Below are 26,392 nucleotides of genomic sequence, written 5' to 3'. Positions count from 1 at the left end.
CACCGATTTGGACAAAGATTCTAAGGCTTATGAAATGTGTTTACAAACATAGGAGAGTATTCCTTAAATCGTAAATCGTGAGATTGTGCATATGTATCGTAGCGCCATTAAATTTATTGGTGTGTATTGTTAGGTTAAATAATGGCTTTATTCATGAAATAATCTTTAAATCATGAGTAAATTACACTGAATGTTCCAGATTGATACAACAATCATGTCACGTTGCACTCATCATCTGACTTTGGTCCACTTTGGCAACTCACACACGATCGTGCTTAATATAATAAAATGGAATCGTGGTCAGTTCTGATTTTGCAACCGCTCTGAGCGCAAAAGCCACAATTGTTTTGATATTAATGTCCCTGTACATTTCTTCATGTAATACTGAACGTGCTTGAAGATTTCATTTGCTAAAATATTTACGCACCCCGAACAAGTATAAAAATCAACATTAATGGAGTTTTAAATAAGAAATAAACCTACTTTCGGACTTCCTGGAACAGCTATCTCCACAATCTAACTACAAATCAATGGTGTAACATATACATATAAATGAAATATGCATACCTGAGGCATTTAAACACTAGCCTACAGGTACACATAGCAATCATATTAAGGAAATGTCATGAGGTTTAAATTCCTACTTTCTGCGACAACCGGGATAATGAAGACGGGTATATGCCACAGAGTCTTCTATAAGGGGATATTTTGCCAGTACAGCGTCAACATAAGGGGACCGAGAAGAGATTAAAAATAATCCATGGAACTCTCATGGTGAAAAACTCGACAGATTCTAAATAATATTGAGATTTATTGAAAGTCGATTTTCTTTATTCCAATCCCATGTGGAACCTTTGTGGTGACAAATCCGCACAGGTTGTTTTGCGTCTACAGCATGTATGAATCAAATTGTCATCTTGAAATAGATGAATGCTTCAATTCCTCATACTTTCATGGCAAGCGGATATTTATGAACAGGCACATGGTTTACCCATGGGTTCCCAATAAGCCCACTCATAACAAAAGTATACACGACGTTTTCTGAAGAAACTGCTCTCAGGTCTGCACCTTTCCAACCAATAAAATGGATAAGAAAAGTTGACGATATATTTGTGATTATGGACCAAGTCAGAACCCACAGCACCTTTTTGGTCATCTTAACATTGTCCATTCTCGAATGAAATTTAATTATAACTAGATGTATTAGTAAACAACGCTGCAGATATCTAAAAACCACCGTGTGTCACAAGCCTACCCACAGACCAATACATGCATACTAGTTCAAACCATCCAACCAAAGTCAAACAGGAGTCATAAGTACTTTAACTAGATGAAGACCTACTCGACGATGAATTACAGCACATCAACCATGCCCTTACGGAATATAATAACTACCCTGTCAACATTGTTAAATCGACAATGAAGAAATCCCTGACGTATACTTGCAAACCACCCGATAGTATTAAAAGAAATCACTCGATATTTATCAACATCCCATTTATAGGACCAGCCAGTCACCAAATTAACCAAATTTTTAAGGAACAAATCGGCACAGATGTAGTGTTCAGCAGCGGAACTATACCCAAAACCATTTTAAAAGCAAATGGAAGAATAAAACAACAAAAAGAAGACCCAAGGGGTGTTATATATAAAATAAAGTGTGAGCGTAATGAAATCTATATAGAAGAAACATCCCGGCCGATTTCGAATAAAAGAACACCACACTGCAGTCAGAAAACAAGAACATAACAAATCAGCAATAGCAAAATATATTGTCGAAAACCCGCAGTATAAAATCAACTGGGAAAATGCAGAAATTCTAGCCAGAAACTTATCAATATGGCAAAAACAGAATTCTCCGAGAAGCCTTAGAAATCAGAACGCATAAACCAAAATTAAACAGAGACGCAGGACATTTTCTCCCAAATCTTTGGGTAGATTTACTTAATCCCTAATTAGTGTATGATACGTCTGCTCATAGGTTTTGGAAATGCCAACAATTAAATCCTTTCGGTGAAAGCTACTATTTCATTATGCCCAAGGTCAGCATAGATAGCCACACTGATTTAAAGTCATTCTCGTCTCTTTGCCCAGTTCTAACTTTCGCCCAAAATTATCATTGGGTTCGGTGCTTTCTACCACATATACAGTAACACCATGCAACGTCTTGGGCAAAAGCGTTTATAGAAATCATGATATACAAATGGATTATAGGTTAGAGTACCAACCCACTAAACCCAATTAAACGGGACACTGAAAATTGGTGGCGCATTCCCGAGAGAGACGACGGTGGAGCCAATCGAAATAGTACATTGCTAGAATTAACAGATGGTCGAAATTATACTTATTAGCATCCAGTAATAAAAAATCGCTGACCCGTCGTGTGTATATCAATAGTTTGTACTATAAAACGTTGAGGAGGGGCTGCGTTTGACGCTACAAATCTTAGTTCTTAGAGACTCTACACCGGTGTGCATTACGTCAAATCGATTTTCACTGCATAGGTCATGGCAGCAGCTACACAAAGTCGCTTTCTATTATAATTAATAAAATATATCGCAGTGTGGCGATTTTAGTGAGCACCGTAACTCTAAAAGTAAACATTAGTGTAAGTCTCGAGTGAGAAGAGAAACTGGACATCAATGGACCCTGTAGACCTTAGGCCCGTACAAGTATTATAGTTTCCAGGGCATGGAAGCGGGGTCCGTGAGATAGGGTGGGGGCAGCTGGGACACTTGTCCAGGGCCCAGAGCCTAGAGGACCCGAAGCTATGCCGAGTATTTTTTTTTTAAAAAGGAAATTGTTGGTATAAATTTAAAAAAAAAATATATATACTGTTACTTGATCGTAAAGTAAAACAAATCGGTACCTAGTGGACTAAAATAGTGAATTAAAAACTATAAGCCACCTGTCCGGGCATTCGCGCGTGGGCCCCCTCCCGCTTGAATCCGGTTCAAAATGATTTTGGGTATTAAAAAAAAAATAAAAATAAAAAAATAAAATAAACAGAGTTGCTTGTCCCAGGGCCTGGAGTGCATTATTTCTCGTCAAGTCAATAATTTATATTCGTCCGATTTATGGTCGCATGTTTATTATAAGTTCTCATTTCTGTGCAACGGGTGGTGTCATTTATGGATATCCACGAGCGAGGTGGCCATCTCTTGGGTCCACCCCTGCTACAACCCAGAGTGTGCCTGTAAATAGATGCACGGGACTATTTGATTTGGGGGATCAGGTCGGCCGAATATTTGGTGGGGAATGGGACACTATGCATACATTAGAGTATTAATGTATGCATAAAATAATATCACCTTACCTTCAATTATGTTAGACTTTCTCCTTCCTTTTAAAAATACACGAATTATTCCTTTTCTATTTTCAACTAATCTGTCAGACACTGTAGGTTTAACGAAGTCGCTTATCAGAATTCCGGACATTTTAAAATAAACCCATCATATGCAATTATGGTCTTCTACGTATATCCATACATCATTTTATCATGTGCCATTAAAACTACCACAACAAATATATAACGCATCCATCGTGATACATCGCCTGTATGGAATGATCCATTGGCTAATGGAACAGAGCTGCGCAACTCATTGGCGATGCGCGCAACGTGACGCTAGAATATTAGACTAATAGACAGATTATAAGGGATAAAAGAATGTCAGTATTTCACAAACTACTTGAATTAATGAATTTTATTGAAAGATGATAACCAGCTCATCAATATCATTATTTATAAAGGGGCGTCTTTTTATCTTTTGACACCGTAATGGATATTTAATGTATAGTATAATAAAAATGTTTCCGAAAAAACAAAGTCATTTTTATTAAATAATTATTCGAAACTCTTGCTTCGTCTGCGTGTGTGTGTGCTTAATAAAGTAATAACTTTTTCTTTTATAAATTATTAATGTCATGCCAGGATGGTTTATCTGTGAAGTGCAATGCTTTATGCGAGTTCATAAAAGCATTTTATTAAATAATTATTCGAAACTCTTGCTTCGTCTGCGTGTGTGTATGCTTAATAAAGTAATAACTTTTTCTTTTATAAATTATTAATGTCATGCCAGGATGGGTTATCTGTGAAGTGCAATGCTTTATGCGAGTTCATAAAAGCGACCGGTGCTTATATGCGTACACTAACCATTAAGAGAAAGCGTACGAACAGTCGTTTTTTTAGTAATGCCTCTGTCACTCCAAATTAGTTCTCACTACGTTCTAGAAAAGGAAATAGAAAATTGTAAAACGGGTTGTGGTCCGGGTACAATCTGTAAATAATGTCTCTAATACGATCCTAGTTCTCAATACCTCTATCTCGTCTGTACAACGTCCACAGTCAATTCATATCATGTTTGCCATTTCCAAAGAGTCCAAGCCCGTCCGTAATAAGTTTAAACCCGTTCCCAATACAACCCCAATGATTCTAACTATGTCTAACTAGTTTGTAACCCGACCACACAGTTTATGGATAGTTCAACGCGTCCATGTCTCGTTCTTAGTGCGTTCGAACGCTCTCAGCATGTGCAACCCCGTCCTGGCTCGAGGGCTATAAAAACCCATCGCGTTCTTGCCATTCTTCTTCCCGTTCTACGCTTCGAGCGGTGGTGATCAAGCTCCCATCACACCAAACTAGTTCTCACTACGCTCTGGAAAATGTTTGCAAACGGACTCAAACTGTGTGCGAGATGACTGAACGCAGTAACAACTGTTTACGATCTCTTTAAGAACTCTGTGAACGAACTCGGGCTGGTAGGATGCTCTAGAACTTTTAGCCTGTTCAAAATTGTCACCGTTCTGCAATTAGACGGAGGGGCAACGTTCTTACCCCATACTCTGATCCTACTAGGGACGTGTTACAAGGTGACGTGGTCGAGGATCAATAAGCGGCACTTGTATTATTTTATTTCGTGGGGGCGGGTGTTTTTTTTTTTTTTTTTTTTTTTTTCTTATTTTATATCATATATTTTTACTAGTATTGAATTTGTGGGGTTGTGGTACTAATTCATTTGATGGAGAATAAAACCTTGGCTATTTAGACTTTTTTGCATAATTTAAAGATGGGTTCTCAGAAAAGTATTTATCGGATGGTTATTTCCAATAAAAGTGTGGTAATTGTGGTTTATATAGAAAGTAAAGATATCCAATCTTATTAGAAAAATACTGGATTCACCTAAAAAAACCCTCATGGAGCGTATACAGGACAAAAATGTAAGGGTTCCCCTAATCGACAGCCCGACGATTAGGAATTTCTGCACGCGTGATGTTAAAGGTCACACGCGAACATTGAGCGCTTGATGTACAAGTTGATAAACTTTATGAAGAGTTAGACGTACAACACTTTCTGAGATAAAAATGACGGAAAAAGACGCGGGTAGTGGATAATCCGAGAATTTAATTAGGATTCGATATTTGTAATAAATAGTAAGCGATTAAAGACAACATCGTCTTATGTATGCAATGAATTCTCCTCTGACTTCCAAGAGAGGTAAGTCACGTGACGTAAACATGACCTGATTTGATCGAATTTTTATAGCTGGACATTCCTTCGCAATTACAATGTTTGAGGAGGATTTGAAGCAAAGTTATGACAAATTAATTAGTTTAAATATGTTTTTAGTCCATATATACCATTAAATCACACAGTTTGTACGCGGAAACCCATCTTTAAAAACCCATAATTTATACTTAATTATCTTTTGATGTTACTGCTGAAACTATAAATTTATTATTGGTGTGTTAATTTATTTATTTCAATACCGGTAATTTTATCTGAAGGGAGTTCAATGTTCTGAATGGTTGTAGATCTGGGCACCAGACTGGCTTCCACAAACACCAACACCTATCCATATGAATTTGTAAAGACAGAAGCCTTTGTAGTTATTGTACATGGTTCCCACCTTGGGAGACTTTTTGATGGCTATATGTTTTCCACCCAGGGCACCACAGGCATCTTGGACATTCCAGCGAATCATGAACCTCTCAGCAGCTTCGTTACATGTATCTCTCTCAACGGGGCAGGGCAGATGATGACATCATTTTTGAGTTCCATCACCATGGCATCACAAACTTCTTTCACTAACAACATATTGTGTTTCTTGCTACCCGGAAATCATATTGCATGGTGACATGGGAATCTCCTGTTTCGAGATGGCGCAGTGTGATGGCCAGCTTCATCCCTGGTTGCAGAGCCTCTCTGTAGTTGGTGTCTTGTCTGTATAATCAAGGGGTGGTGCGTCCAAGAAGTTCGTCAAACACAGTGGGGTGATTCTCAAGACGTCGAAGAAAGACTTGCTCATTCAGATGGAGCTCCTTCATCTGCAGACGATAATGCCCCACGGCTATTCTTCTCTCACGCTTCAGCCAGTTCTGGATCCAAAAATTTCTTGATTCTCTCCTTCTTCTCACATTTCATTGCACTGTTGCCCTACTTTCAACAGAAGATGCATGACACCAATGTTCACAGGTTCAATGGTTCTGGTTAAAAATGTTGAGAATATTGAAAATCATGAAGTGATGTGCACTGCAAGAAATCTCGTGCCAAATGATCAACCAGTTGGGAAACAGCCCATATTTTTATACTCAACCTTGTCCCAGCGTACTGAGGGGCTGCGAACTGGCCCGGTCGTACTGCTATTTGACGCTCGACCACATCACGCGGTTACAAGTCCCAAGTATGATCGAAGTAAGACAATTCCGTTCATAGTACGGTAATTCAGCTCGTAGTCATGTTGGAAAATTTTGAACAGACTCGAAGTTCTAGAGCACCTTCCCGTCCATGAAGTTATAAGCAGGTCGTAAACCGTTGCTACTACGTTCACACTGTTTGTCCATAGTTAGAGACCGTTTGGCAACATTTTCCAGAACGTAGTGGCTTAAGTGGATAAAACTAAAAGTTCGTATTATGTGTTTTAAAAGTACAGTAGCCACGATTTAGCAGATGAATGATATCCAAATCTATATCTATACGGCGGGACGATTTACCCAATATTAAACAATACGGGCCCGTATCCACGGGACGGCTATGGGGTGGCTAAGCCCCCCACCCCCTCCAATCCCCTCCGCCCAAAAAATCGAATTAGCCCCCCACCCCCACCCCGAATATTTTGCCGACAATAATGATTTTTTAGAAGTGTTCAAATTGGTAGGCGACCCGTAGGCTCGTAGCATGGTCCATCGAGGCGTGCCTGTCATGTAAGGATAATCAAGAAATCGGCGAATAAGGTAAGCCGCAATGCTGATGATATCTGAATGAGCCGCGCCAGCATGAGTCGCTTTGTTATGTTTACGCGCGTTGCTACGATACCAAGTGCCCGGCTGTGTCAATCTTTCATTTCAAACTGCACGGGTTATTAGGAAGGGGTTGTCCACCTCATTACGCTATAGGAAGAAGAAATAGTTCAAAATTAGCTGGAGCTCTTGATGGTACCAGAGGCTGCATAATTTATCGCCATTTTCCTGGGACCTGCCATTTTATACCCGGGTTACGGGTTTAAAAGAAGCCCTGGTTTATTTGTTCGCCGACAAGGTGCCGGTTCAGATGTAGGCATTTGCCTACACCCGATGTAGGGTACCTACGGGCGCTTAAAATGTAGGTGCCTATTGTGTCTAACATAAGGTGCCTATTGGGCAGCCTATACTGTAATTCTATGAATAGAATAAAAGAATATCTATAGTTCACTTGAAATTTGATACTACAGCTGTATTGCCCGGCCTAGAGTTCTCCGCGTAAATCAAAAGACACTCTCTACTACCCTTAAGATGATATCGGCTGGAGGAGTCGAAGAAGGAAATTTCAGAAAAGTCAGCCATAAAATCCTGCCTGAGGCACTTCAATTTGAAGCCCAGGAATGCACTCAGATGCGAGGAGAGAGCACCAAATTTTCAAAATTTTCTGGGGAAGGAACCCCAGACCAACCGCCATGGCTCGAGGCTTCGGCGCTTTGCGGTGCACGGCTTAGCCGCCCACATCCTCAGTCCCTCCAAAAAATTCTATAGCCCCACCAAATTTTACGAGCTGGCTACGGGACCGAAACAATACCACTCCAATATCACCACATACTACCCAATACTGCAACATAATGATGCATAATGGACATATTACTTGAATAGCAAGTTAACTACCAAATACTTATCAAATACTACCCAATATGATCAAATACAAACCTAATATCGTCAAATAGCAGCACATTAGTATGGTTACTGCAAAGAATATTCGACAATTAGCTGCTAGCAGACAATTGAAATGTTTACCCAGTTATCTCCCTTTACAATCGATAGATAGATCTCTACTCAGATTAATCATCTTCTTTGGTTTTACAGTTGGTTTCCAAGACGACGAAGTTAAAATGAGAAAAACAGGTATTTTGTTCTGTATATGTCAATCATTATATATCATTAAATAAAAAATCACTTATTACTGTTGTGATGTATTGAATATTAGATTGTTTACAGTAATACTTGCTTATGCGTAATAAAGGATAGTTGGAGGGCCATGCTTTCAGTCAACATTCAATGAAGTAGTACTTTCTTTATTCTGTTCCTTGCCTTGAATGAATAACCCACAAATACAGCATCCCTACATAATATGGCGACGAGATGTCGGAGAACAAGTTTTTAAGTCAAGAGTTGTATTATCCTAGGTATTTTTGGTGTTTTTCTGTCCGGTTCAGCCGATGAAGTTTTTCCCGATTCAACGTCGTCAAAATGGCGCATAAATTTTCTCGAACCTTACACGCCAAACTTTCCAGAACTTTTTTGTCTTAGATATTTCAAAATCTCTTACCAGAATAGAAGGTTGATAAAACAAGAAATGGGCCTCGACGTCACCTTCGCAAGCGGCAGAACCATACATAATTTATTACAAGCTAATGGTAAAACAAAAGACCCCCCCCCCCAGCCCAGAGGATGTTTATACGAAATAACTTGCTCGTAAAACGAAAAGTATGTAGGTGAAACGAAGCGTCCACTTGATGTAAGAATAAAAGAGCACAAGTCACTAGCTTCCACCAATCCCTCAGCCTTATTATTATTAACAACGGACATCATACAATACTATCCTATGGGACCAAACAAGAACCCTAGCAGTACATCATCACCAGAAGAAAACCAGGAAACTTCTTGGGGTCAACAATATAAAACACACCAAGCCCAAGTTAAACCGTGATGTGGGACTCTTTATACCAAGGGCTTATGACCAACTTATACATTGATTCCCATATTTTTTATTCTATTTAAGTGCTTACCCAGTTTTACAGTCTTAATTATACATTTTACATATCTTGATTTTCAGGACTTATCCAGTTTACAGTCTGATAATATATTTCACATTTATTGACTTTCAGTTTATTGAATAAGATATGTACTGGTCGACGGAAACCGAAAAATATTAAAATACAGTCTAACAATAGGCTTTATCTTTCATGATTTTCAGCTTATTGAATTGATACATTTATGGTTTCCCTAGCATCCATACTTTTGTTCTATTTCAGTGCTTATCCAGTTTATTACAGTCTAATTATACATTTTACATATCTTGATTTACAGTATTCTTCCGGTTGCTTGATTTTCAGTTTATTGAATGAATATATTTACGGCTCCCTTCGTTCAGTTTTATAGTCTAATAATAGGTTTTATAACTTTCATGATTTTCAGTTTTTATTGAATTAATATATTTATTGTGTCCCTTGCATCAACGATCACTTTGTTCACTTATACCCCCCCCCCCCCATACATACACACTTCTCTGTAAATTATTATTTATCTATAACAGTTGTAAATGGTCCCCTTATCAAAGGTGTTAAGTTTTAATTGTATTTGATTGTTATTTTTGTTAAATATTCTGTATATATCTGCCTACCATTCACACACTGTATCATTTGCTTGATAAATACAAGAGTATCCTCATCGAAACGTCGCTTAAAATTGTACCTTGTTATATGTATTATGCCGTCGTCCCTGTCCGTCCGTCCATCCACAATTTGTCTGTGGACACTCTCTACAGGTCACAATTTTTATCCGATTTTGACGAAACTTAAAATATAGGTTTATCTCCCAAACATCTCAGTTCCTTTCGATATTGGCATGTATCGGACCATAACTTCATGGATTATGGCCCCTGATTGTACGAAAAATCACGTTTTTAGCTTGTGGACACTCTAGAGGTTACAATTTTCACCCGATTTTGATGAAATTGAAATGCATGTTCATAACCCAAAGATTTTGGTTCCTTTCGATATTCGCGCATATCGGATCGTAACTTCCTGAATTATGGCCCCTGATTGTACGAAAAATCGCGTTTTTAGATTGTGATGTGGTCCCTCTAGAGGTCACAATTATTATCCGATGTAAAAAAAAAAAACGCTTGAATACATCACCGTTACACCATAATGTTGGTTGAGTTCGAATTTCGTGAAAATCGGACCAAAACTGCCGGACAAAATGGCCGCTCCTCGTACGCAAATAGTGTAAACGTCTGGTATATCAAGGTTGTGGACCCTCTAGCGGTCACAATTTTGATCCGATTTTGATGAAAATTGAAATGCATGTTTATATCCCAATGATCTTGGTTCCTGTCGATATTCGCGCATATCGGATTGTAACTTCCTTAATTATGGTCCCTGATTGTACGAAAAATCGCGTTTTTAGCTTGTGATCCCTCTAGAGGTCACAATTATTACCCGATTTAAAAAAAAAAACGTTATATCACCGTTACTCCGTAATTTTGGTTGAGTTCGAATTGGTTGACCCAAACTGTTGGACAAAATGGCCGCCCCTCGTAAGCAAATAGTGTAAACATCTGATATATCAAAGTTGTGGACCCTCTAGAGGTCACAATTTTGATCCGATTTTGAGGAAACTTGAAATGCTTGTTTATAACCTGAAGATCTCGTTTCTTTCGATATTCGCGCATATCGGATCCTAACTTCCTGAATTATGGCCCTTGATTGTACAAAAAAATCACATTTTTACCTTGTGGTCCCTGTAGAGGTCAGAATATTTATCCGATTTAAACAAAACGTGTGAATATATCACCGTTACACACTAAGATTCTGGTTCCTTTTGATAATCGCGCATATCCGAACGTAACTTCCTGGATTATGGCCCCTGATTGTTGGAAAAATCGCATTTTAGCTTGCGGATTCGTCTATGAAACGTCTATACATATTCGGCGAATATCGGTAGAATCCCTCAACCCCAGCAACAAAAAAAACGAGGTCTGTCGAATGCGTCTATTTGTGTGACGTCAGCGCATGGCGGCTGTGACAAAATGAAAATGGACGAAAACGAAGTAAATATTGGAAACAAGTGGCGATGATATCGTTTTGTGGGAGTATTTATGCAAATCAAAACGACTAGATTGAAGAAAAAACATATCTGAGTGAATTGACAGAAGTTTGGTTGCCTGACATTACGAATTGTTGAAAAAAAAACGAGCCGAAGCGAGAGCAGGTAAGATCGAGTTTTCAACAGGCATTGCATTCCTGTTGTTTTTTATTATATATTGTCTGGTACGACATGGTGTATGCATATATATACGGATAGAAGGTCAGATTCCTGTGGTAATACGAAGGTTGTGGACCCTCTAGAGGTCACAATTTTTATCCGATTTTGATGAAACTTTATATCCCAAAGACCTCAGTCCCTTTTGATATTTGCGCATTTCAGACCATAACTTTCTGGATTATTGCCTGTGATTGTACAAAAAAATCGCGTTTGTTTTTAGCTTGTTCTCTATCCATCTCTTGCAAAATGTGAGCGTATCCTTTCTGGCAGCCGCTAGTGTAAGTATGTGACTGCCCTAAGACATTTGAGTATAAACTGTGGTTATAATGCAGGTTTGTTAGACGAGTTAATCAGGGATATAATGATCATTGAAAAAAAAACTTGCAATAGAACAATTAACGAAAAAATGTTAATGGCCGGTAATAACTTGACTTTTGAAACCGCATGAGTTATTGCACGATCTGTTGAACTTACCGAAAAGGAATGTCAAACATTAACCAAAACACACGCTTCTACTTTCCTGTCAAATGTTCCAGCACCATCCCCAACAGAGGAAGAGGGGCAAACTTTCGTCAAAAGTAATAATCAAAGTAGACAGTACATGCATAGTAATAATTATTCACCAAGATTCCCAAATGCAATGAATTTTTATAGACGTAATTTTCCCAGTAAACTCCATAATGCAAACAGGTATACAAATTCTTCCTCGAACAATCCAAGATATAGTATGAGACTTAACAGGCCTAGACAAACAAGTTCAAGGTCAGATGTGTAAGTTATCAACATAAAGCTTCTTATCCATTGTGTCCAGCTATAAATAAACATGGTCATTACGCATGTGTGTATAATTCCCGTTCAGTAAACCAGATTGATTTTCATCACTAATGTGTTGGCAACCAGTCGATACAAAAGCTTTCGACTCTAGTTTATAGTGACAATTACCCATTCGATATGCTAGCTGATAATGCTTCACCAATTTCGATTATAAACAAAAAAGATGTTTGATAGTTATTTCCAGACATATCAGATTTATTATTCAGACGCTGTCTTAAAGTCGTGCAATCAGTGAAATATACCTATATTTGGTGTTATGCATTTACCTATCTGTTTTAAATCACGTAATGCTATCGGCGAATGTTTATTAGGACTTGATACGATATCGTTATTGAGAATGAATATTTGTATTCAGCCGAGTTTGATATTAAAGTAAATAATTCATACAAAGATGCCGAGAAAATTTATACTGTTAATCATATTGCATCTTTTGAAAATCTAAAAAGTAAATTTCCTAGAGTGTTTAATCGAATCGGCAAAACTACCAAATTTCAACATAAGTTTATATTGCGTGAAGAAGCTCTGCCAGTTGCACAGAAAGCTCGTCCAGTACCGTTCGCGTATGGAACAGAATTAAAGGGAGAAATAGAATCTTTGTTGAGTGACGGTTTTATAGAAAAGTGCGATCACGCAGAATGGCTAAGCCCAATAGTGTTATCTCGACGTAAAAGTAAGGTTATGTGTGGATCTACGCGTCGTAAATAAAAACAGTGTGCCTAGGAAATATCCTTTAGAATGTTCGGATCGATTAAAAAAGCTAACTATATTTCTAGGTTTCATATGAACGCAGCCTGTCATCAACTACCGCTACATGAAAATACCAAGAAACTTACAACATTCGCTACTGAATTAGGTTAGTTTAGATATGTAACAGTGCCCTTTGGCTTAGCAGATCCACAGCAGAATTTCAAAAAATGATGGACATTATACTAAGGTTTACAATTTACTTGATGATATTCTTATAGTAACGGAAACTCAACAGGAACATGACGTGTACTAGAAATAATTTAACACTTAGTCCTAACAAATGTTTTTTTTTCAAAGTCAATGAAGTGAACTGGTTAGGTTATTCTATTTCATCAAATGGGGTTCATATGTTACCAGAGAATGTGGAAGCAGTCAGAGATTTATTGCCGCCAATCAATTTTAGTGGAGTCCAAAGTATATTAGGTTTCTTCAATTATTACGCACATTTATAAAATGGAAATTTAACACTCCACTTTATCTAAATTTCCATTTTATTGAAAAATCTCTTGTTTCCAAAACGGATATCTTGCTCCGTTCACAGACCAGTAAATCTCTTTTTCTTCAAAAATGCAAAACGGAATCCATGAAACGTACTTTTCATTATTCTGCATGTCTTTTATGGAACAATCTGCCTTTTGATATAAAGATGTGTAAAAATGTTGAAAATTTTAAGATTAAACTGAAAACTCATTTATTTTGCACACTGAAGGAACCATAATATTCAACTGATGACATACTTATTATTTTTAACTTGCAACTGCATTCTATTTTATTTTGTGTGTAATTATAGTGTTCTTCCTATATTCTACTTGTATAATGTATATGTTTTGTAGTTTGGGAGTGACTTATCAAACTTCCCACTTTAAAATGCTATTGCATTTCTAATGATTTTAAATTTATCCTGATATTACATGTATATATGTCTTTGTAGTTAAGGAGGGACCTATGGAAGATTAGTTTTTTTTTTGCAAACTAAATACGTTGCCTCATTAAATAAAGTTTTTATTATTATTATTATTATTATTATTATTTGATTCTTCAACTCGCCAACATAACTGAAACTATACGTAAACTTGGTCGCCAAGGTCGAGAATGGAAGCATTCAAAACACTTAAGCTCGCGTTAACTACGCCACCTACATTAACATTTTTTCATCCCAACTTACCTACATTTCTGACCTGCGATGCGTCTAATTATGCTCTCGGTGCATAGTTAAGCCAAAAGCAAGAAATGGTGAGATTCGTCCCATAGCATTGCGTCCAAAATATTGAATGGATACGAAAGAAAATACAGCATTGGAGAAAAGGAAGCTTTAGCATGTGCATTCATTACACTACTGCAATCATCAGAAAATGCATCTATTTATAAACCAACAAGAATAGCTAGATGGGCTTCGATATTACTAGAATACAATGTAATGTATATCCAAAAGGTGCTATTGTAGGGATATATCGACACGTTTCTCTTTATAAATTAACATCACTCTTTCGTCGACACTTTTCAGTTTATCAAAACTATAAAATACACATAATATAATATAAGCCCCCCTTTCACTAATCTGCTTAAACAATTACAACTCTAGGTTTCTTTTCTGATAAAAGAAAACAAAACCAAACTGATTATCCAATCAACAATCTTAATCCTGTTGATTAATTGTTAGATCAGGTGGAATGTAGAGCATTAAACACTTGTAACAAACATGTAAAATTTCGGGAGGGAGAGAGAAGGGGGAGGGGGTGGTAACGTCCACACGACACAAACTAGGTCTTTTCGGGACTAACATATGGTTCAATTTTATTCCAATCAATCGTAGGGGGTCTTTAGCAATGGGAGGAAACCAAAGGACACGGATAAAACCCACAAGGTTGGACAGGCGATCCTACTCCTTGTCACGTACAAGCGGGGAATCGAAACCATGCCACTTGATTCAATGACAGACCTTATGATGCAACGCGCACGCGTTAACCATTCGGCCACCCAACCATACGATAATTTTTGATTTCGCATCATTATGTTGTAGTATGTGGTGGTATTGGGTAGTATTGGGTAAATCGTCCCGCCCCATCGACTAGTTTATTTTTATTTATTTATTGCAGCAAAATAGTTCATATTTGATTACATTTACAAAATCATATAAATGGCACCAATTTGATAGGGGTCTATATTTACATGTAGGTTTGGGAGCCGCGGTGTCTCAGTGATAAGTCGCTAGCTCGCTGACGCGGATGTCTCAGCTTCACTCCGGCCTGGTTTCTTCCTTGTCAGTTGTATATGACGGGGTTCCTAGCCAGCAACAGTGTACATATTGACGTGCACATAAAAGAACCCTTGACAGTTAGAATTCGAAATAAGAATAAGATCCAGCGCCACTGTCCTGGCATAATTCCCATCATAGCAGGGATATGGCGTATGGTCGTCTTATTAGAACAGTCGGTGCAGAAAAGTAGGATGTTAAACACCATTTCATTTTTGTTTAGTTCTTTGTTTTAAATAAAGGGAGCCACGGTGGCTAGTTGGTTAAGACGCTGGCTCGCTAGCCTGGAGGTCGGGTGTTCGATCCCTGCATTGGCCGAGAAAGTTCATTTGGATTTTCCTTCGGATGAGACGAAAAACCGAGGTCGCGTGTTTACCATGGAATGCACGTAAAAGATCCCTTGGCAGTTGGAATTCGATATAAGAGTAGGCGATAGTGCCGCTGCCCGGGCAAAATTTCCCTCATAGCACACTGTATGGCGTATGCCCGTCTTCATTAGCCCAGTATAGGAGCAGAACAGTAGGACGTTAAACCCCATTTCATTTCATTTCATTTTGTTTTAAATACGTGGATAGATTTTGTCGGACTTTAAATGCCTATCAAAAATAGGTAAAGGGAGAACTTCTATCTTAAAAAACCTGGGCCCTGTTTCTCGAAATCTTAACTAAAGATAAAATCCAAATTTTAGTAGATATACTTCAATTTTGTTAGGTTAAGCACTAAAATCAATCTAATATTATCCAATCAAATTACTAAAATTTGAAGTTTATCTTATTTAAAATTTCATAAAACAGGCCCCAGACTGGCCATATCTTGTGACGTTGAAGTTTGGTTGCATCTTACAGTGAATACAACATTTACGGGAATCATCTTCTATCGGCCACGTGCGCAAATTTACTCTGAGTACAGGACCTTCAGTGGAAAGATGAAGCATCTGCGTGCTGCAACACGGGATTACTGCAGTTAAAGCTAATCATGGAATGGAACAGAAATATACCTATTTTTCACAAATTCAACTTCGAAATATACTAAGCGAAGATCTTGATTGCACAATTTTTTTCTGGCAATGTGCCTATATTGACAGACATCGTCTCTGTGGTGACCCTTTATAATATCTACAAAAGTTATGCAACTGTAGTGCGCAGGTGTCTTAATCCCAACTTCATGAAAACTATACGACGTAAATAATCCAAGACTGCTGAATACCTTCGTTACAGTACATTTGGTAAATCATATGCTACACGTTCTTTTGTCACAAAACAACACGTGAGCTAACACGCGTATGAACAAAAACACAAGAAAGTTAAGAAGATTAAAATTATGTTGTATGGGCTTCGATTAAATAGTACCATGTTCACACGAAATTCCGATTACATTTAATTATAAATGACTTTGATGATTGGTTTCTTTTTTCCTTTTCATCCATTTAGGGATGAGATAAACAGGACAACATTTACTGTGACAAAGAACATTAATTTATTTAACTTCTTTGTATATCCCACGCTGTACCAAGTTAAGGGATCGGTACTGTATATATATACACGTTAGGAAACCAATATGATGTGTCTTAGAAATAACTCGAATTTAATCATTTCTGTGTTACTATAGAACATAATTCGACTTAGTTTTTGGTATATTACCGCGCAGAATGTAGATGACCAAGGCGTTTCATTTTCTTTACATTCTAAATTATAGCGGACGGCGTGGGGAAGTACGGAACTAAATCCGAATGGTTTATATTTTGAGCATTATTTACATATTTATCCTATTCTGTATCAAGTTATACTTTGAGATACCTTTGGAATAAATGTTTTAACACGGTGCTACAGAAAAGAAATCTAACCAACAATTTATCTTTACAAGAAATTAAAGGATACAATGCGTGACTAAAGCATTATCTGTAAGTCGTGGTAGAAAGACAACCATTCATTAAGTAGATAGGAATCGTGATATGCGGTTTAATAAAAGAAGAAGAAACAAAAAGGCAATTACGCCTATTCTTATTTTACAGACAAAATACAGACAAGGTAATAAATAATATAATATATTTAATAGACTAGTGAATCTTATTTGATAAAAGTATACTATTTAGCCCTTATACACTTGGATACAAAGAAATAAAATATACTGCGAACAATCCTTCTGGGCAATCCAATCAAAGTTAATACTTTCAAAACGGTTAATAGTGTGCTTTGCCAGGGCATTGTGACAAAGTAATTGTTGTGCTTATGACAAATTAGTATCAAGTGTTTCGAGAGTAGTAAGCATTGTACCCGTCACTTTCACCGCGAGACTTAACTCGAGCGATCGATACTAGAATACGGAATCCGCGAAGTGCATGGTCAGTTATTAATTTTCTGGCGCACCTTTAAATTCAAATAAACACAAACAATCAAAGAAAACGAGCCCGTTTAAACAGAGGTATTTGCTTGAAAATGGCTTAGGTCAGTCTACGTTCCGCAAAATAAGCAAATAAACAACGAAATAAATATATATTAGCTAATAACATCTGAAATAAATTATTTATGCAACTTCCGTAAAATAAGCTAAACAACCAAATAAATATATTTGCCAATAGCCTATAACATCTAAAAAAAAGTTATTTATACAACTAGGCTCGGGACCACAACATTTAAGTTTAGCCCAAATTACAACCGCATGTAAAATGGCCATTTTAGATTTACCAATACTTTCCTTACAAATATTATCTCAACATAGGCGAACGGTGAATTTAAAAAATGTTACTTATTGCTCAGTTTGGCACAAAAACGTCTCATAGTTCCGTAAAACATAAATTTTATATAAAAAAAAGACACCGTCATATCAACACGACAAAGGCCAAGGCGCACTATATCTGGAAATAAATCACCCAGTGGGTGCGTCTCCGTACGCATACAGGGATAACCAACAAGAAGTTAGGAATAACCTACGGAAGTTAACATATCATGCCTTAACAATAACGATTGGAGATTAAGATCCGATCCTGAAGAAGTGATTCTTCACTCATTGTAGCTAAGTCACGAAGATTATGCTGCAAAAAAATTAATTTTCTGATAATCATTATCTCCCACACACTATTTCCTCGTTCTTTTGTCTTGTTTCGATATCAGAATTAGCTAAAATGTTATTAAATAGAGTATGCCTAATGGGCAACGACAAAACAATATGTCACTGTGTTTAGGATAGTATTATAGGGAAAATGAAATGGTGTTTATAGGGTACTGTTAAGTAAGGGTTATCTACGAAATTGTGACAATATTCAGACAGTGGGTCAATTCAGATCACAGGGTTAAGCCCAGATTAAGGTTGTGTACACTTACAGCTTTGTTTAACTGATGTTATATTTTATGCCTTACGCTGAGCTCTTTATTATGTGTAATTGCCAGCGTAATTCCAAATAGCACCCCAGTGTCAGACAAGTATTACTAACGGAACTGTTTCAGTCTAAAGGGATAATTCAATATTTATAAATTAGACTAAAAATTAAAGTTGAATTCTAAAATTAAAATTAGTAGTGTATACCGTGCATAAATTAAAAACAATTATTATGATCCTTTCAGCCCCCAACTCATTAATATTAGTGTCTTATTCTGATATATGACATTTGAGTAAATTTTCATACAATTCACTATTAGATAGTATTACTAAAATTTACATAAATATCGAAGTTGACACAGGGAAATGCTATGCTAACGCATACATGTACCAATTTGTGATAGTGTTTTCAGATATTTGTGTAATAAAGCCTCAACAATACGGGCTTTATCTAGGATAGACTTCAAATGTTAGTTGACTACGCACCACACCACCTTTAACCCAGGACTTGACCCAATTGATATTAAAGTATAGTATACTCTTCAAAAAAAGAAACGTACAGCCCATTTTTCATCATTGTTTTATTTGAACGAGATCGTTGTTTCCATAAATCTTATTTGTTTTTAATGTAATTATGTAAGGATAAAAGACTTTCATTATTGGTTTTAAATGAAGGCTCACTAATTGTGACTGGTCATCCTTTTTGCCAAAATTTGTTTTCGCTTGATTGCACAAAGACACACGAATTTAACAACTTCGCGACCTTATCGCATGAAACCTAATCTAAGGCCTTTAAAATCCCGGGGTTCTCGGTTTTCAAATCAGTTGCACATGTAAACACTCAACGAACCAAAATGATGCCACATCTGAACGTCGATTACAAGCAGGTGAATCCCAGACAGATGTAGCCAGGCTGATGAATGTTTCCCCGAGTTCCATTTCTCGCCTTTGGGATAGATACCGAAAGCAAAGTTCAACACGTGACCGTCCAAGCCTAGGCCAAACAAGAGGGCCACAACCTGCCCTGGATCGTCACTTCCGGTTACGCCATTAGCGGAAACGGTTCTCAGCAATTCACAGACGGCGTAGAATCTCAGACCAGACAGTCCGTAAACGTCTACGTGAAACCGGATTACGAGCCAGACGTCCCCCGTTAGAGCTGCTGTTTTGAAATACGCCGACACAGTGAAATCCGAATTCAATGAGTTCAGACACAGAGGGTATGGCCATAGCAAGACTGGAGAACAGTTTGGTTCAGCGACGTGTCGCGGTGCCTGTTGAAACGAGGCGATGGTAGAGCGAGGGTATACCGACGACGAAATGTCACATTGCGTTTCTTTTTTGGAGAGTATATATTGAAAGCCTCCATAGTCTGTTTATGAAATATAATTTATAAAATGCCGCGCAAATAGGGGCGCGTTGTGTATTAGAAACAAAAGCGAAGTGGCTGATGCTCACCCCCCCCCCCCCTCCTCCCAAGTATACTATGATGATTTGAGAATAGATGGTGAATCACTTTATTGATTAAACATTCCGGATGAAAACGATATCAACGAATATGATTGCGAATATGAACTTGCACACGAACATGCTATTTTAAATTGAAATAATTTATTTCAGTCATAAATTTTCGAAAGTTTGGGGAAAGTGGGCGATATATTGGCACGATTCGGAGATGACTGTTTCCTTAAAGCGCGTGTCTGAACAAACATGCTATTTCACAGCATTTTAAAAGTTATCACGAACTAATTTCTAGATGACAACAGGGTCGCGCCTGGTCTGGTGCATGATTTAGTTATAATAAACAAATCCAAACCTTATTCCACTAAATATTCACAAAATTCATCAGATTATAAATATCTCACAGATCTTGTAAATGTTTTCTCACATAGTACGTGGAATAAGCTCAATTTAGTTTGGAGGGGGCTTTAGGGGCGTGGTGGCCCCTGATTTTGCATGAGGAACCAGGTTCCACGTAGACGCAAAAATAACATATTTAAATGTATATCTTTAGACGACTGAGAAATGTTGGGCTGTGAAACATACTATCTGGTCTCGGGTATATTTGACCCAAGTGAGCAATATGATTATGAACATGGAAATTCTTGCCTTGAAATCGTATGATTTTTTTTTCCATTTGAGACGGTATGCTAAAACTTAAAGGGGCACAAACTCTTAATACACGACGCAAACAATATGTCACTGATGGTTTTAATAATAGACTGTTTTAAATGTAGTAAAATAAAATAGCTTTGTTATAATTGAGATTTGCAGAGATGATGTGCCTTTCTGAGATTTGGTGAAGGACAAGTCTTACGGTATAAACGGCCGAAATCTTCCGCGAGGCTGCATTCCTAACAATGCTAATTATTGTTTCCTGTGCTTGGCGAAATTTCGAGCAGTTGCGACTACAACCCCTTATCATTGAGTAATATATGTTCGTTTTTTGACAGATAATAGCCATTTTATGCTTTGTCCATGAACAAGTGGTTGTCAGGGGAAAATATACGCCTATATTTCGCAAAAGATAGGGCTCATCCTCTGATTGTCCCAATGCTATACATCGAATATGAAAATAATATGTTATAAAACTGTGGCCTCTATCACGTTCACAAGATCTGTGGAAAAGGGAGATAACTCCGGAACAGAAGGCCACGAAACACTCAATATCAATAATATTTGTCCACTCATGACCCCAATGCTTCACACAAAATTTTTGATAAATCCGTAACGTAAGGCTCTGAAACGCTGAATATGTTAAAAAAAAACAATAAGCAGTGTCGCGTTAACTTAAGGTTTTCGGCAAGGGAGCGGGATTCTAAGAAAATCGCTAACTTCTAATAACAATTCAAGATCCTGGGTTACATTCGATAATATTAAATAAATTAGTACATAAATCATCTAAGTGAACACGATGACTTATATTGAAAATATTCCTAAAAAAAAAAAAAAAAAAAAAAAAAAAAATATGATAATTATTGTGGTCTTCCATGGGCAGCATCCAAGTTATGGGACGCACCTTCATGGTGTTATAGCTTATAACCGATTACACATTAATAAGCCAATTGTTGTGTATTTGGTGAAGTAAACAATGCATTCATTTGGCCAATGCAAAAGTTTTATTATTTAAACAATGCACCAAATATTACTTGCATTCCATTCTTTGTATTTTTGGCGACATGAGTCCGGCTTGTGGAAGCTGACATTTTGGTAAGGGGAAGTAACCCCTCAGAGCTGAATTTGACTTGAATTTATCAAGAACATCCAGGCACATTCTTATTATGACTGATAAATTCTCATTATACTCAATTCATAATTTATGGTTTGGAACGCTGCCCTTTAATGGGTTAATGTACAAGAGCTAGTTGAAAAGTTCTTAGCCTGAAAAGGATAGATCAGTTGAGTTGAAACAAACTTTTGCCACTAACAAATACAATCATTTAATGAATCATAGACATAAGAACTGCAACAGTAGTGTTATTATTGTTTTCGTACCAGACCACCTTGAGAACCTACCTATTGAAATTACCAGAAATGGACAAAACTAGCTATAGGCCAATCATCAAGTACCTACAACTGAAAGGACAAACCACATGGTCACCACTTTAGGGGATTACGCCCCTTCCTTTTCCAGAGCAAAGAAGGGGTTGTAGAATTCATATTTGACAGAGAAAGAGCCTTGACGATGACCCGCGTCCTGGAAGGCCATTAACAACAACCATCCAAGAAAACATTACCCGGTACATGACATGGTGATAGCTGATTGACGATTGACGACTCGACATTTAGCCAGTGAGCTTGTGGGCATCTCTCATGGGAGGGTTAGGCACATTATCGCCAAGGAGTTAGGGATAACAAAGGTTTCTGCTAGATGGGTGCCAAAGCTCTTGACTGCGGATCAGAAATGTGTCCGATTGCTGACGTCCCGTGACAACCTGCACCGTTTTGAAGCAGATCTTGATCATTTTTGGGTCAAATTTGTAACCATGGATGAGACCTGTATTCATCACTTTCAACCAGAATCCAAAATTCAGTCTAAACAATGGAAGCACCCCGAGTCACCAGTCCCCCAAAAAGCCAAGTCAGTTCCGTCTGCTGGAAAGGTGATAGGTTCGGTCTTTTGGGATTCCAAGGGTATTCTGCTGATTGACTATCTTGAAAAGGTAACAGATTATGCTGACCTATACTGAGACCCCTGCGTGAAGCTATCAAAGTTAAGCAACGGGGCCCTATTCCACCAAGACAATGCCCCTGTTCATAAATCGGTTATTGTGGCTTCGAACTGATTGACCATCCACTTTACTCACCCGACTTGGCCCCGTCAGACTTCAACCTGTTTCCAAAAATGAACAAGAGCATCGCTAACGCAGCAATATACGTCCACATTCCTGTTTTGTTTGATATGGTCCAGTTAGCATTGAGGGTCTGTGAAATAAAACTGGGTTGTAGGACTGCTATCAGTTTAACATTTCGTTCACATTAACAGAACACAATTTTTATTTTAAAACAATCGATGTCTTTATTCTAAAAGCAAAGTTTCAAAAGGATCTGTTAAGAATTGCGGCCTGTAGGCAAAACACAAAACACACAAACATTAGGCGTGGCTAATGCATGCACCAAAAATAATAATAGAGGTCAGCCTTAGGATTAAGGAATACGTATAAAAAAGTAGCCTTAGGCTATGAGGAATAAGTATAAAAAAGTTTTCAAGATGATCGATTAAGAAATGCGGTCTGCAAGTGACACAAAGACATAAAAAAAGAAAATGGGCGTAGCTCTGCCCCTGGGGGTTGGGTATTCACCACAAATAATAGGGATGTTCCTTAGGATAGAAGGAATATGTATGCTAAGTTTCAAGGTGATACGATAAGATCTGTAGATGACAAACAAATAAATAAATATAAGGAATGGGCGTGGCTCTGCCCCTGGCGGTCGGGCATGCACCAAAAACAATAGGGATCATCGTTCGGGTATAAGCAATTCATATGAAAATTTTTCAAGACGATTGATTAAGAATTGTGGCCTGTAGGTGACACACAGATATAAAAAGAAAAGAAAATGGGCGTGGCTCTGCCCCTGGGGGTAAAAAAAAAAACAATAGGGATCATCGTTAGGGTATAAGTAACTCATATGAAAAAATTTCAAGACGATTGATTCAGAATTGTGGCCTGTTGGCGACACACAGACATAAAAAAAAAGAAAATGGGCGTGGCTTTGCCCCTGGGGGTTGGGCATGCACCCAAAACAATAGGGATGTTCCTTAGGGTACAAAGATGTGTGGCCTTTAGACGACAAACAAACAAATACAGAAAATGGGCGTGGCTCTGCCCCTGGGGGTCGGGCATGCACCAAAATCAATGGGGATCCTCCTTAGGGTATAAGGAATAAGTATGTAAAGTTTGAAGATGATCACTTAAAAATTGTGGCCTGTAGGCGACACACATACACATACCCCCCCCCCCCCCACACACACACACACGCAATGACAGGGGCGACGGCAATATACGTCCACATTATGAATGTGGACGTATAAAAGGAACTAGACGGTCGTCATTTTCCGAGTGATGATGATGTCTTGTCAGCTGTTGTTAATGGCTTTGTTAGGGTGGCTGAGGAAAATTTCTTCCAGGCCATGCAACATCGTTGGAAAAAGTGTGTACACCTCGAAGGTGACTATGTAGAAAAATAAATGGAAACCATCGACTTTGTACAGGTCTTTCACAAATAGGCTTAGAACTTTTCAGCAGGCCCTCGTGTGACGAACAACGTCTGTCTACAGGTCCGTTGATTTATGTGAATTCCGATAAAGAAGAAGACATAATCATTGCTGCGGTGGATTTGTGATCTTTACAATGTATGGCTAACATTATGAACCAAAATTTTTTTCTGAATCCATGACCAGTAGCACCTATTAATTTGAATACTCATGGAAAGTTTTTTTTCGGGATCTCCGTGACCGGCCCGTTACATCGACGATAAACGCTAACCGTTAATAAACGTCTCCTTTTCGGATACGAATGTTCGATTTATTCGTCAACTTGAATCTTTATGGTATAGAAATACGCGATATCTGATATCGTCCTGAAATATATTGTTAGAGTTATGACGATATGTGTTTGGTATACGATAACGGAACTAAAAGGTGCACGAATACGCGTAGATGACTCAATACCAACAATACCGGCGCAGAAACTGAGAAACGTAATCTTACGAATCTGATGAATTTAGTACCTCTAATTAGAGCAATTCTCTCTCACTTTTGTATTGCGTTTTTTTGACAATTTTGTCTAGAATCTAAAAAGAGTGTTTGCATTTACATTGTCTGCGAGATTTTGGTGAATATTCATGATTTTGATGCGGTGAGATCAGGAAGTAAACAGACATGGATTAGAGAAATCATCAAAACGACGCCATAAAAAACAAGACGTTGCCATGCAAGATACGCCCACATTTTGAAAGATGGACAGAGAACGAGCTGAAAAAAAATAATGTGATTTTTTGTACAATCAGGGGCTATAATCCAGGAAGATATGGTCCGATATGCGCGAATATCGAAAGGAACCGAACATACATTTCAAGTTTCATCAAAATCGGATAAAAATTGTGACCTCTAGAGGGTCCACAATCTTCGTATTACAAACCTTTACACAATTTGCATACAAAGAGCGGCCATTTTGTTGGGCAGTTTCATTTCAATTTCCCCAAAATTTGAATTCAACCTTTATAATGGTAGAATGGTGGTATATTTAAACGGTTTTTAAAATCGGAAAAAAAATTCTGACCCCTAGAGAATCCACAAACTAAAAATGCGATTTTTCGAACAATCAGAGGCCATAATCCAGGAAGTTACGTTCGCATATGCTCGATTATCAAAAGGAACCAAGATCTTAGTGTGTAACGGTGATATATTCACACGTTTTTTTTTAAATCGGATAAAAATTGTGACCTCTAAATTTTGTGAAATCAATGGCCATAATTCAGGAAGTTACGATCCGATATGCGCAAATATCGAAAGGAACCAAGGTCTTTGGGTTTAAAACATGTATTTCAAGTTTCACCAAAATCGGACAAAAATTGTGAGCTCTAAAGGGCCCACAACCTTGATATACCATATTTTTTACACATATGAGGGGCGGCATTTTTTCCGGCAGTTTTTGTCCGACTGTCACGAAATTCGAACTCAACCGTCATTAAAGTGTGACGGTGATATATTCAGACGTTTTTTTTTAAATCGGAATAAAATAGTGAACCCCATAGGGTCCACAAGCTAAAAAAACCCCGTGATTTGTTCGTACAATCAGGGGCCATAATTCAGGAAGTGACGGTCCGATATGCACGAATATCGAAATGAACCAAGATCTTTGGGTTATAAACTTACATTTCAAATTTCAACGAAATTAGATAAAAATTGTGACCTCTAGAGTGACCACAAGATAAAAACGCGATTTTTCGTACAATCAGGGACCATAATCCATGAAGTTACAGTCAGGTAGCCGATGTCGAAAGGAACCGACATTTCAAGTTTCGTTGAAATCGGATAAAAATTGTGACCCGTTGAGTGTCCACAAACAATTGTGGACGGGCGGACGGAAGTCCGTACGGACAGAAGTCCGGACGGACAGGGGCCACGACAATATACTTCCACATGAACCCCCTTCAATATTTATATGAGAGAGTTGCGGCATGCTGGACTCTTTGCGATTATAAAGACTAGGTGTTCGTAATCTTCAA

At 37.9% G+C, this 26,392-nt stretch overlaps 1 protein-coding gene across 1 annotated transcript in view; it reads left to right on the top strand.

Annotated features, from left to right (window-relative positions):
- The first annotated feature begins 11,268 nt into the window (after positions 1 to 11,268).
- Positions 11,269 to 26,392, top strand: part of LOC126827341 (ralA-binding protein 1) — a 33,789-nt gene continuing 18,665 nt past the window's right edge. The window contains exon 1 of the mRNA XM_050556618.2: positions 11,269 to 11,457. The gene's annotated coding sequence lies outside the window, so the exon portion shown is untranslated. The remainder of the gene's footprint in view (positions 11,458 to 26,392) is intronic.

Source organism: Patella vulgata, chromosome 7, assembly GCF_932274485.2.
Source record: "Patella vulgata chromosome 7, xgPatVulg1.2, whole genome shotgun sequence".
NCBI classification, from domain to species: Eukaryota; Metazoa; Mollusca; class Gastropoda; family Patellidae; genus Patella; species Patella vulgata.
The sequence above is the reverse complement of the archived record's forward strand: the minus strand, read 5'-3'. Positions and strand labels throughout refer to the sequence as shown.